Below are 12928 nucleotides of genomic sequence, written 5' to 3' on the forward strand. Positions count from 1 at the left end.
GTGGCTGGGCTGGCCTCTTATCCTTGAGATCAGGGAAGTCCTGCGGTCTGAGCCTCCCCAGCAGGTCTCAGGTCTGGCTCAGTCAGAAGCAGCACCTCTAAGTCAGCTCACACCTGAACCCGGGGCCAAATCTGAAAGCGGGTGAGTGCAGCGACTCATCCATTCATTCACTTCCATGAATTTTTTATTTAGTCCCTGCGGTGGCCTTGACCCTGTGCTGGCCCTCTGGATACCCGGTCCTGCCCTTCAGCAGTGTACTGCCTAACAAGCAAGACAGATGAACAAGCAAGGGTCATACAGTGTAAGTGGTGAGAGTAAGGAGGGGTAACCCCAGAGCGCCTCAGAAAGTCATTTCCAATTCTGTTTCAAATACTCAGCACAGCCCACGAGGGGCTGGGTCACTTGGCTCCTGCCGATGCCCACCAACTTCGTTTCACACTCTTCTGCCACTTGCCAGCTACATTCCAGCCACCTGGGCTTCTTTGCTGTTCAGTGAACAGACAAAGGTTCAGGCTCAGGACCAGGCTCTATCCCCAACTCTGTCCTTCCTTTTGTCTGGACTTCTTAACTGTCCCTCCTGCAGGGAGTCTGCCCTGATCCCCAGACCAGAAGACTTGCAGTCACATTTATCTTTGTATGTATCCCTGGCGTCTGGCACTGCATCTGGTGTATGTGGTGCCAGAACCACATATATTTTGGGCTAAATATTGAATCACTCATCATTGGTTCCCTCCTCTCTCTTGTCGCATATACCCAGGCGATAGACATGCCCGCATCTCTGCCATCACTAACAAAACTTTCTGTCTGCTCCAAGATGCCAACCTTTTGCAGGAAAAATCCCTCCAGATGCCATGAGATTACAGATTTTCTCTTTGCGTGAGCCAATTCAAAAATCTCATTTTGGGGCTGGGTTTTCTTCCTGTAAAAGAGGTAATAAAGCACAATTTTAGTAGGAGAAAGGGCCCCAGTCAGTTTTTTTTTGTTGTTGTTATTGGTTGTGGTGGTGTTTTTAACAGCAAATCTTTTTCTTCCACTGGTGAGCTGGAGCCAATTGTTGAATTTTGGGGAGTTCTGTGAGCTGATTGTTAGACCCAGACATTATTAAAAATTGTATAAATGTATAATTAAGTAAATTTTGTTAAAAGCAAATGTAATAAATATGCAAAATTCATCACTTCCTGTGTATTTTACAACATTTTACGGCTATCTCTGCACTTGAGGTTATTTACACCCATCGTCATCTGTGTGGTGGGTGGACACACTATATCACGGCGTGCCACTGCTTCTCCCTTCCCAGCTATGCATTTAGTGATGCCATCCTGGTAGCCTGAAATTGACATGGTGGGGGCATTTACCAAGGAAATCGGCAAACGCCACAAACCAGGGCTTATTATTTTTTTTAGGGAGCTGGTGTTTAAGCATTTACTGGCACACCACTGCCACTACCCAAAAATGAACAAGGTCAGTCCCTGATTCCCAGAAGTTTGCAATCCAGTGGCAGACACACACACACACACACAGAGTTAAGCATGATCCAAGACAGAATGGCATGTATTAAATGGAGCAATGGACAGCAGCCAGGAAGCGGGTGGCTGGAGCTAGGTCCCCTTTAGATATGGAGACAAGATGAAAAGATTTACACAGGAGACCCAGAACAACTGCTTTGCCACCTAACTAACTGTTTGGATTCTCATTAATTATTCAGAAAGATCTTTACGTAGACACCAAGTTTCAGCCTGTGACCAATTCATACAATCACCTTACCGTGAGGTGCTTAGCTTCTCCCTCTGTCAGACGGAGATCAATACGTACAGGTCAGACTGTTGGAATATATTAGAGCGCTTGGATAGCCTCCAAAGATGGGTGCTGAGAACCAGCACTCAACATGGTTGGTAATAATTTGGCCTGTTCATTAATGGAGCTCAGTAAAGTGTGTATTGATTTTTCTCCAAAGGATTTACCAATTTGAAGCAGAAGTCCCCAAAACCAAGATAAAATATTAATAGTATTAAAAATGTACTGGATTCATTTTTTGTGATTATAAAGGCCAAGTAACCGTTAAAATTTTTAAAAGATGAGTGCGGGGCTCTGAGCCAACTAAGCTGCTAGTAGCGACATGAACAGTGGTCTGGGAGCCTTGGGTGGAAAAGAAGATTCTTGGTTTAGTTCCCCAGCACAGTCTTAACAGGGTGGTCAGGGGTTGTTTTGTTGAACTTGAAACAGTTTCATTCCAATTTAACCTACATATTTGTTTGTAGCACTTGTTTAAAAGGTCAGCCAATTTCAGTTTTTCAATTACATCTACACGTGTATGTGTACACATACAAATAAATCAGAGAGGGAAAGGAAAAGATATTAAGGGACCACGGAAGAGTAAGAGGAAAAGGAAAGGGGAGAGAGAGGGGAAGAGAGAAAAGAAAAGAGTGAGGAGGGAGAGGAAGAGAGAGGAGGAAGAGGAGAGAGGATGGAAGGAGGCGCTGAAAGAGTGAAAGAGAGTTGCAAGTTGAGAGGAATTTATGAAAGCAAAAGAGGAGAGATAAAGAAAGAGGATGGAAGAGGGGGATAAAAAAGGGCAAAGGCCAGGAAGAGGAGGAAGGGAGGAGGGAGGGAGAGGAGGAGAGAGAGGTCACCGGGAGACGAAGTAGGGAGGCAGCAGTGAAATCTGGGAGGGAGGAACACTGGTCCAGATTGGAATCCCAGCTCTTCTACCTTCGTCAATTACTGTTGCAGTCTCAGCCTCGGTTTTCTCATCTGTAAAATGGGGGTGAAAAAACCTACACTGTAGGGTTTTTCGGGGAATTAGGGGAGCGTGGATGTGTAAAGGGCAGTCCCAGCGTGTCCACACAGTCAGTGTGATGCCAGGGGACCTTGTCGGGCACGGGTTCTGTATCTCTTATTTTAAGGAACTCAATTTCTCCACCGTGGCCTGGGTTCCGGAGCCCAAGCACGCACCTGCTGGAAAAGCTGGCCGCCGCCCGGGCGCCAGGGCGTTTCTGCTGGAGAGGAGCGAGGCTTCCTGCGGTGGCGCCCGGCCTGTCGTCAGCACACCGCGGAGGCGCCGGCAGCCACCGATGAACTTTCCACAAAGACAGTTTGCTTCACGCGGCTCTCAATCCATAACCTTTACTGGTCTCTGTAGAGTCATTACGACCATTAGGCTGTGGACTCAGCACTGCTTTAGCTCTTAAGTTAATACAACCGAGACTTTTTTACTTTCCTTTTGGGAAGGAACATGTGCAATTTTAGTGATTTCTTAGATCATTCCATAAGTAAATCAAATATTCTTTCAAGCCCGGTTATCAAAATTGTGTCCTTTGATACCACGTCTTCCATCAAACCGCAGTAATCCAGATCAACACATTTTAAACCTCTGCTATCTCCTAACATCATCCCTACTAGATAGAGTAATTAAATTTGTATTTTTTTTTTTACAAGTCGTACTCAATAAATCTGAATAAATTAACAGAGCATTACTAAGACTGCTACATTAAATTTGCATAGTGCATTTAATGAATATGCAACTGCAAGTGGAAAGGTCTGCTACTGCGAACCTTCTACATTAGCATAACTACTTCCAGCGTGTTTCTTAAATAATGCACTCATTTGCACATCACTGACTTGGCTAATTCTAACTTCAGTCAGGGTAGCCTTGTAATTAAGACTCTTGCTTTAATTTTTAATGAAGTTTATGTTACATCAATCCTGACAGTAATGAGGGGACATGGAAACAAAAAGGCTGCTAATAATTAAATTCACAAACCAGTTTGAGGGATAATAATTCCTGAGGAGAAATTACATGACTAATTATTAATTAAATATTCATACTATTGCACAGCCATCTCACTTAACTGCTCTTCTTGTTGGTAATAATATTGAGACGTGGATGCCTTTTGCCAACCATTCTGAGTTTAAGGTCTCTGGTTCATTTTAGTGCGCCGTTAATCAATATGACACAAAAAATAAAATTGTTTTAATTGGTATCATTTTATTGTGTCTAAATATTACTACAGTTGGATTAGTTTGTGGAGAATTAATCTAGTTGGTCGGTGCCTGTTTTATGGAAACATAAATCCAGTTTATATCCATAAACATCTAATGGCAGGACAACTTGACCTTTTTTTTGTAACATTACTGTTTACAGATAATTACACCAACTCTTTAAAAGGTTATTTAATAGCTTTGCATTCATCACAGTAGAATGAAAAACATGCAATATTATTTAACTCCAGCCTGTTCTGAGGAGGTCTCTGAGACCCCCTGTTTACCCCCAGTGAAAAGTAAGCAACATTAATGTGTGGGTTTTTGGGAAATGTATGAGAGCTTTCTTTGAATGTGTACAAACTGATTTACATGTTTGGGTCTGGATCTTTGAATGTCTCATTCGTGATGGAGATGGGGTCTGGTAAGGAAGAAAATTTTTCCCATTATCACAACTTTCCATTGCAGGAAAACACGAGGATGAAGATTTTATGATTCTGGATATCAGAAAGGGCAACAATTTCCCTACAAAATCCAGTAAACAAACATTACAAAACCAGAGAAATTACTATGATGAAGCCTAATTGGCTGTAGACACTTTTTTTTTTTTCCATTTTCTAAATGGTATTTAGTTATCTGCGTTTATAACGAGAAAGTCCCCTCTGTGGGCAAGTTTAGTGAGGACAAGAAAAGATCTACAATATTTAAAGGGATAACATCAATCATTAAATCAGAACAGGTCGTGACGTTTGTTTAAAGCTCTGATAAAGTCAGGACAAGATGCTTCCTGGAGACCATTATGCATATTCTAAAATGAAATAGACACAGAAAAGGACCTTTTGATGGTGTAGGGGCATTTCGAAATTCTGGAACCAGGGCAAACATTTCATTTCCTTTTTCTAATAATTCAAACTAGTTGATTCATCAAAGTGAACCAAGCCTGTGACCATAAACCGTGGGACAAGGATTCCCCGTCAGCTGCTCTTGTCACCTTACTACAAACTGACAGGTTCGTAGGGCATTATTACCAGACCTGCTGGGTATCAGTTGTTCCCTTTTACTAAATCTTAAACATCTTTTTAGCTTTTCTTTTTTTGGTGAGGAAGATCGACCCTGAGCTAACATTTGCCAATCCTCCTCTCTTTGCTAAGGAAGACTGGCCCTGGGCTAACATGCATGCCTATCTTCCTCCACTCTTATATGAGACGCCGCCACAGAATGGCTCGACAAGCGGTGCGTCGGTACTCACCAGGGATCCAAACCTGCAAACCCCAGGCCACCGGTGCACAGTGTGCACACCCAACCGCTTGCGCCACCGGGCGGGCCCCTAACCTGTCTTTTTTATCTACTCTCTTAAACTAACACCTGAAGGCAATTTGAAAAGACCGCTCACCATGAAGTAGTTTATTGGCGTGGGTCGGCATAAAGATGTCACAGTGAGTCCTGGGTCCCTGGGCCTGCTCTTTGATTACTTCACTTGAGGAAATCCTTCTACTTGAGAAACTCTACTTGAGTAGCAGAAAGTCCTCCCAACTGGGTAAAGTGGAGACCACAGAAGGGACCAGGCTTCCTGGCAAAATTCTGGGGCGCTTGTTCTGGAGGAACCTGTGGAGTCCTGCCTCTTCCTCTGTTCCTTGCCAGTGCATGCAGTATCTGTTCCAGGTGTAGTAGATGGAGGAAACCATCCAGCACCAAGGAGACCAGCTGACCATAGGACCCTATCATCTCCTTTTAGGGAAGCAGCCAGAGCACCAGAAAAGGTCAGGGCTTGGAAGCCAGACACACCAAGTTTCTAAGCTCCCTGGCCTTGGTGAATAGCTTTAATTTAACTGCATCTAAATCATAGTTTCCTTTTCTGATTGGGGATGATCACGCCCCCTTGGCAGGTTGTTATGAAAATTAGTCACACATGCAAGTGCTTAGCATTGTGTCAGGTTCAGCCAGAGCAAAATGCTAGTGATTGTTATCCTTGTTATTTCTTCCAAGGAAGATTGTCAGAAATTCTACCCTTAGTCACTCCTTTGAGATAAACACCACTGTCTCAAGGCTTCTTTGTTAAAAATGCAAATTGTATGCCTTGAAAAGGGATAGAAGATAAAGTTACCATTGGTCATCAAAGCTTTTGTGCGAGTTAACATACCAGCTCCCTTTTTTCTGTAACAGGGGCAGATAAGACAAGACTAAAAAGGTGAGTTAGAGCAGAAGAGGGTGGAGTGGAGGGAGAAGTGTTGAAATGGAAAAGGAGGATACAGAAAGGGGGGGTGGATCTTGTGAGGAAAAAATATTATACATGTCTGGGTTGTTTAATCACCAGGGTACAATGTAAGGAACTCCAAGACAAAACAAAAACAAAAACCTACCGTGTGGATGCTGATTTCGAAGTTTGTGAACTTGACTTCTGTAAAGTGATAACTATAGGGTCATGATGACTATACATCCCCATTTTTCAAGAACAGCTTAATTTCAGCTATTCTGTCTCGGATCTATCAGGACTTGGTTGGGTAGGGGGGAGGGGAGAGGTAGTCTGTATCATAAATAGTCCCCAGCTATAGGTCCATTTTGTGAGGGAACGCCAGAAAGAGCACGTGGTGTCAGTAATTAGTTCATGAGCATCATCTGTTAGTTACCTGTCATAAATACCAAGTACCCAAAAGATACAGCCTTTCCTTCCACCTCTCTTCACCACACTCCATAACAAATTTTTCAAGAAAGCACCCCAGATCCCTACCTGTAGCCATACAGATTGGAGTAGCTTGAGGAAAATTTGTGGTGTCTGGTTCCCTCTGGCCCTTCTCTGGGAAGGTGTGGAATAGAGAAACCTCAGATTTCGAGGTGGACAAATTCTGTCTCCTTCATCACACCCAGCTGTCTGATTTGGATAACTTCTCTGACCTCTCCAAGCCTCACGTGTAAAATGAGGAGACCACCATGTACCTCATAGGATGACATTGAGGGTTAAATGACATATGTATGAGAAGGCTCAGGTGCACAGTAATTGTACATAGCAACCCCTTTTCCCTGTTCCAGAATCAAGCCAAAATCTTCATAGAGGACATGAGGACTTATTGCTAGAGAAAGGCTTACATATGGATTTCAAAGTTTGTGAATCTGCTTCTATAATTGACATTTACCATGGTTTCTTTTCTCCCCCTTGACCAATCATCCCAGATTTTCGAGGACAGCCCTTATTTCAAATCTGCAGTCCAATAGTCTAACTAAATTGTTATGAGGATTAAATGAGTTAGTATTTGTAAAACAACAGTGTCTGGTACCTAACAAGTGTAAATAAATAAAAATTTAAAAATCATGCTCTAACAGTTAGAGTCTAACCCCTAAAAACCTATCCTTTCTCATTTTGTACCCCCCCCTTCATCCGCCCGTCACACTCCATTATCACTAAACGGCAGACGCATGCAATTTCTTACCTCTGCGCTTTGCAAATGCTATTTCCTTTGCCCTGAATGACTTTCTCTTTCCACTTGACCACCTATCGAACTCTTATTCAGCCTTCAAAATCCAGCTAAACAACTACTTCTTCCACAAAGGCTTCCCTCATATCTCCTTCTCTCTTGTCAGTTTCTTTTCTGTGCTGCCACTACAGTGTGCCCACACTTCTGTTGTACTCTGCACACCATGCTGTAGATAATCTAGTTACACCTACTGTGCGTGATCTTGGTATCTCCAGCTCCTAGTATGCCACAGGGCACACATTGGCACTCCTCAGATGTTTGTTGAATCAAATTGAATTCATGTGACAAATAGCAATTCCATGATTATATTTATAAGCTTGAACATCAGAATTTCAATATACATCTCATAAAAATGCAGTATTTAATGAACGAATCTGTTTTTTTTCTTTTTTTTTTTTAATCAAGAGGCAAGAAGACTGGTAATGAGATGAGAGTAGAGAAGTGAAAGTGGCATGGAGATGGGAAGAGGTGGGGAAGAAAGTGATTTGTGAATTATAAATGGCCATTTCCTGCAAGTTAGGATCAATTCAGAATGAACTGCTCATGGGCATTATCAACGGTTGTTCAGTAACAAATCTAAAATGCCTGTCTGAATTTTAATTAAAAGAGCCACTAAATGTCCCAAGTCAGTTGGCACATGTGTACAATTTTTTTTCACAGTTATAAAATTATCTGTCATAAAATGTTGAGAATTGCCTGAACCCAGGAGTGTTTACAGACTGAAATGTTGACATTCTCCCTCCTTAATCCAAGAACCAGGGGGTGCTTGGTGTGCAAGTTGTTTGCTTTCAACCACTAGTGACATTTATAAGTCAACATGCACAGCTGCTTGCCAGGAATGGACAAGCAGGTTAGGCACAAAGCAGCTGACCACCCGCCACCGGCTCCTGAGCACCAGTGGTGTGGCTGACTGCGGCCAGAGACTGCCCCTCTTCATGCAGGGACAGAGTCTTCCCAGAGAGGGCGTGTGGACTCAGAAATCCTGCTGGAGTTCAGGAGTAAGAGGGAGAACCACTGTGGGGCAGACTGTTCCTTGTCGTCCTCTTCTCCTGCCCCGTCGGTCTGTTCTCAGCCTTCCCCTCTGTCACGGGCCGTCCTCTGTCGCAGTTAAGAGCTCAGACTCGAGTCAGCCTCGTCAGTTCAAATCCCAGCTTCTCCACTCACTGGCTGTGTGACCATCGACAGGTTACTTCATCTCTGTCTCATATCTGGAATGTGTGTCGTTAAGAGAGAAAATGTTAGAGAGTATTGTATTTAGTATAGTAGCATTTTTAAATAGGAAAATGCTTAGGGTTCAACTCAGAAACGGGGCGAAAGCTCAGTGGTGATGACAAGGTCCCAGCAGGGGATTGGAGAGGACCACAGCTCTGGGCCGTGGTGCCCAGATTCACACCCCACAGATTCGCATCCTAAGGACCCCCAATATCCTGCCGAGGGACTTGCCTTAGCTAACCCGATAGCTCCCAGGCCTCCGCACCTGCTACCAAGGGAAATCAGGAGTGGAAGGAACCTGTATTCCTTGGACGGGTTCACAGTCTACACCACCCTTAGCCATGACTAGCTCCAGAGAACGTACTGACATCTCAAACTTTGGTTTCCTTACCTGTGTTTTGTGTTCTAGCAGAAGTGTTTCCTCTTAAAAGCTTCCTCTAGCTCTTGATTCGAAAGAAGACATTGATTAACCGTTAAAACCAAAGGACACATCACATATCCCAGATGAATAGCACAGACGAGTCTTGTAGGTCTACGTTTTCAACAGCAGTTCTGCCTATGATGGCTGCACCAAATTCCAGAACCTTCCTGATGTCACTCGCTGTTTTTCGCTCTCTCTCTCTGCCACTCTCTCTCTTTCCTCTTACAGTTAGGAAAACTGCAGCATGCGTGTCTCTCTGTAAAGCATGCACTTACACAACTCCATAACTCTTCCCACCATTATCTAAAAATATGTCAGTGCACTTGGCTTGATAATGTTTTCTAGAGTTAAATTTACACTCGACACTTCAAAAGTATCGCAGTAAGCCTGTTGAAACTTCCAGTGTAAAAGCTCAGAAATTCTAATAAGCACTAGACTACACTCACAAATAAAAACATTCCTTCCAATCCTCTGCTGAAGGATTCAGGGAGAATAATTAGAACAATAGAGAAAATACCTCCCCAAATTAAACCAATTTCTGCTCTCTCCAAAGGTCTTCATTAAATGCAGGGGAAAGGCGCCAGGTTAGGTGCCAGAAGAGGTGAGCTGGAATCCTTTCCTAGCCACTTGCTAGCTGTGTACCTTGGGGTAACTCAGTTGATCTTTCTGAGCCACTGTATTCTTATTTGTAAAACAGGGTATTCAAAACCTCATGGAGTCGTTGGGAGGATCAAATGCGATGCCGTAGCTGCAAGCTACAAAGCTGCTCTGTGCCTCACAATTGAGAGCCTTCTCTTCCTCTTCCTGTGTTGGTAATTGTGCTTCGATTAGCTTTCAAGATAGGGATATTTGTCACCACTTTTAATTGAGCCTCTTGGTAAAAGAAGACTCAGAAGTAGGACCCTCGTGTGGCTCCACCACTCCCGGGATTGTCCTGGAAGAGCCACCTTTATCTCTGCATCTCAGTCTCCTTATCCAAGAGATACAGGTTTTGACCAGATGATCATAAGTGTCTCCTCTCAATCTATGATTTGGGGTTTAACCTTTAAATTCCTTGCACTCCCTTGTGAGTTATCTACACCAATGATTAGACTGCAGCATTTCTTTTTCTGTATTGGCAGGTTAGTTATCTAGCTGGTGGGTTCTGGGGTTCGGACACATATGTGTTTTTCTTCCTGCTTTGCTTTATGCTTTCCAAGTTGTAATCTCGTTTAATTTTCACAATGCTCATGAGTTTGGTTAGGCAGATATTACTGTTTGGCATCATTTTACAGATAAGGAAAATGAAGCCCCAGGAGGGTGGAGAGATCTGCTCAGATCATCCAGGTAGTTGGAGAAGCTCTCCGGACTCTGAAAGGCCAGTAGTTGTGCAGGGGATCAGCAGACCCAGAGAGCTACTTCTCACCACTCCCCTGTACCTACCATTGTCAGAGCCACCATCATCTCTTGCCTGGGGTATTGTAATAGCTTTATAACTGTCTCCCTAGTGACACACACGCCCCACAAACAGTCACTTCTCAACCAGAAGCCAGAATGATACTCTAAAAATATAAGTGAGATCATGTTCCTCCTCTGCTCAGACCACCTCCAAGGGCTCCCATCCCATTTACTGTCAATCCTTACACTGGCCCCAGGCCCCATGTGTCCATCTGTCTGCCCTCCATTCCATCTACACACAGCTGCCTCATTCACGCCACTCCAAACCCATGAGTCTCCTTATTGGTCCTTACACATACCAGGCACCCTCAGGACCTTTGCACTGCAATTCCCTAGGCCTGAAATGGCTTCCTGAAGATAACTGCACAGTCATTTCTCACACTTCCTTCAGACCTCTGCTCAAATATCACCAAGTTAGAAAGGTCTTGCCTGACTACCTGTATAAAATTATACTCCTGATTACCTTTACCTTCTGGTACATTTTTCCCACAGTACCTATGACGTGCCAGCATATATCATTTACTTTTTAAATGCTTACTGCTCATTGTCTATTTCCTCTTCTAGAATGTATGCTCCCTGGGGGCAGAGGTGTTTGTTTATCCTCTGATATCTTGCAAGTGCTCAGAACTGTTCTGGCACACAGTAAGTGTAGGATAAATACTTGTTGAGTGGATGAATGAACCAAAACAGGGCACAGAAATGTGGCCAGAGAAATATCCAGGAACAAATGAAAATTGTTCATTTGCCAAACTAAATAAAGGAGTTGGCTATGAGGAAATAGGTGTTAGCAGAGCTGCAGGGTGGGGCTTTATTCAGGAGGAAGAAACCTTTCCAATGAACCACAATGTGGAGATTACTGAGCCTTGCCAAATTAAGATAGGGTTGCATTCAAAGTAGACAAGGGCTCAGAGCAGTTAGGGCTACTGTCAAACACATGTATCTCTACTTTTGCACATGTTTTTCCCTCGGCCTTCAATGCCCACTCCCCATTCATCCTCAGCCCCCAACCTGGTAAACTTCTATTCAGTCTCCAAGGCCAGCTCTAACCCGGCTTTTCCCGAGCCCTCAGGCTGAATCAGCTGGTTCCATACCTGTACTCACTACCTTGTGTTATAGTTACGGGTCTGCACGTCTTTCTTCCCCAATAAACTGTGACTGCCAGGGTCACCTTTTAGTGCTATAAACAGGACAGCCCCGGGCAAACCAGGACAGTTGGTCACCCCAGGTGTGAGTTCCCTACAGGATCCTGTATCACTTTTCTTTGTCTTTCCAGAGTCTCCATGAGATCTGAAGCCTTAAAAGATTAATTTAATGGAAAATGTGCAGGTGTGCGCTCCAGTTTTTAGGGGCTAAATTGTGTTCTCTTTGAGCCTCTTGAAGATGAGCTCTGCACAGCCCAGAACAAAGTGAGAAACATCAGCATGAACAAATCCCATTAGAAACAGAAGGTCCTTTGGTGCTGGCCCAGCAGGCCAGTAGACGCTGAAGGACACAGTCTTAAAATAGGCAAACCAAATACACAGGTGGTTCTCAGCCTTTAGTATCTTGTTGCTCAAAGTGTGGTCCACAGACCAGAGGCAGCAGCAGCACCTGAGACCACGTTAGAAACACGGAATCTCAGGCTCTACCCCAAACCTACTGAATCAGCATCTGCATCTTAAGCAGATGCCCAGCTGACTCATATACACAGTAAAGCTTGAGAAATACTGCTTCAGGCACATCAGAAACACCTGAGAATCAATGTCAACGTATATTTTTCCAGCCTCACCCCAGCAAATGTTGATTTGGTAGGCAATTTTGATATAGAGCAAAGACCGAGAACCACTAGAAGTGTCTTTATTCTGTTGCCCTGTTTCTCAAAACATGGTACCTGGACCACTTGTGTCTGGTGCTTGCAGCAAGGACAGATTTCTGAGCAACACCTGAACATATGGAATCAGAATCTCAAAGGTGGAGTAAGGCCCTGTAATCAGTATTTTCAGTAGATTTCCCGGGGGGTTCTTATGTATACCAAAGTTTATGAACCTCTGCTCTAGGAAAAGGGATGATGGAGAAGGAAGGACACAATGCTCCTTCTGTTTTTGGCCTGTCTAAAATTCCTTCACTAAAGCCCAAACTAACATTTTGTAACATCAGTCTTGGAGAACCAATCTTTCCTATTTTCAGTGCACGTGGCTAAGATGTGACTGACGCTTCCAGAAGTATGCATGTAACCCAGGCCTGACCAACAGGAAGATTCCTTCCCCCTGCCCACCGTAGTGGCTTCAAGGTTGGGCATACGACGGAAAGTTTGTCAATGAGATCAGTACTCTTTCTAGAATTATCGGGAAAGAGATGCTCTTTCTCCTGGGTTCCTAAGCTGTGGGAGGTGAGTCTTAGGCTGCTGGTAGTCATCTTTTCTAATGTTTGG

This window comes from Ceratotherium simum, chromosome 3 (assembly GCF_057802395.1).
Source record: "Ceratotherium simum simum isolate JZ-2026a chromosome 3, ASM5780239v1, whole genome shotgun sequence".
In the NCBI taxonomy this organism is placed as follows: domain Eukaryota; kingdom Metazoa; phylum Chordata; class Mammalia; order Perissodactyla; family Rhinocerotidae; genus Ceratotherium; species Ceratotherium simum.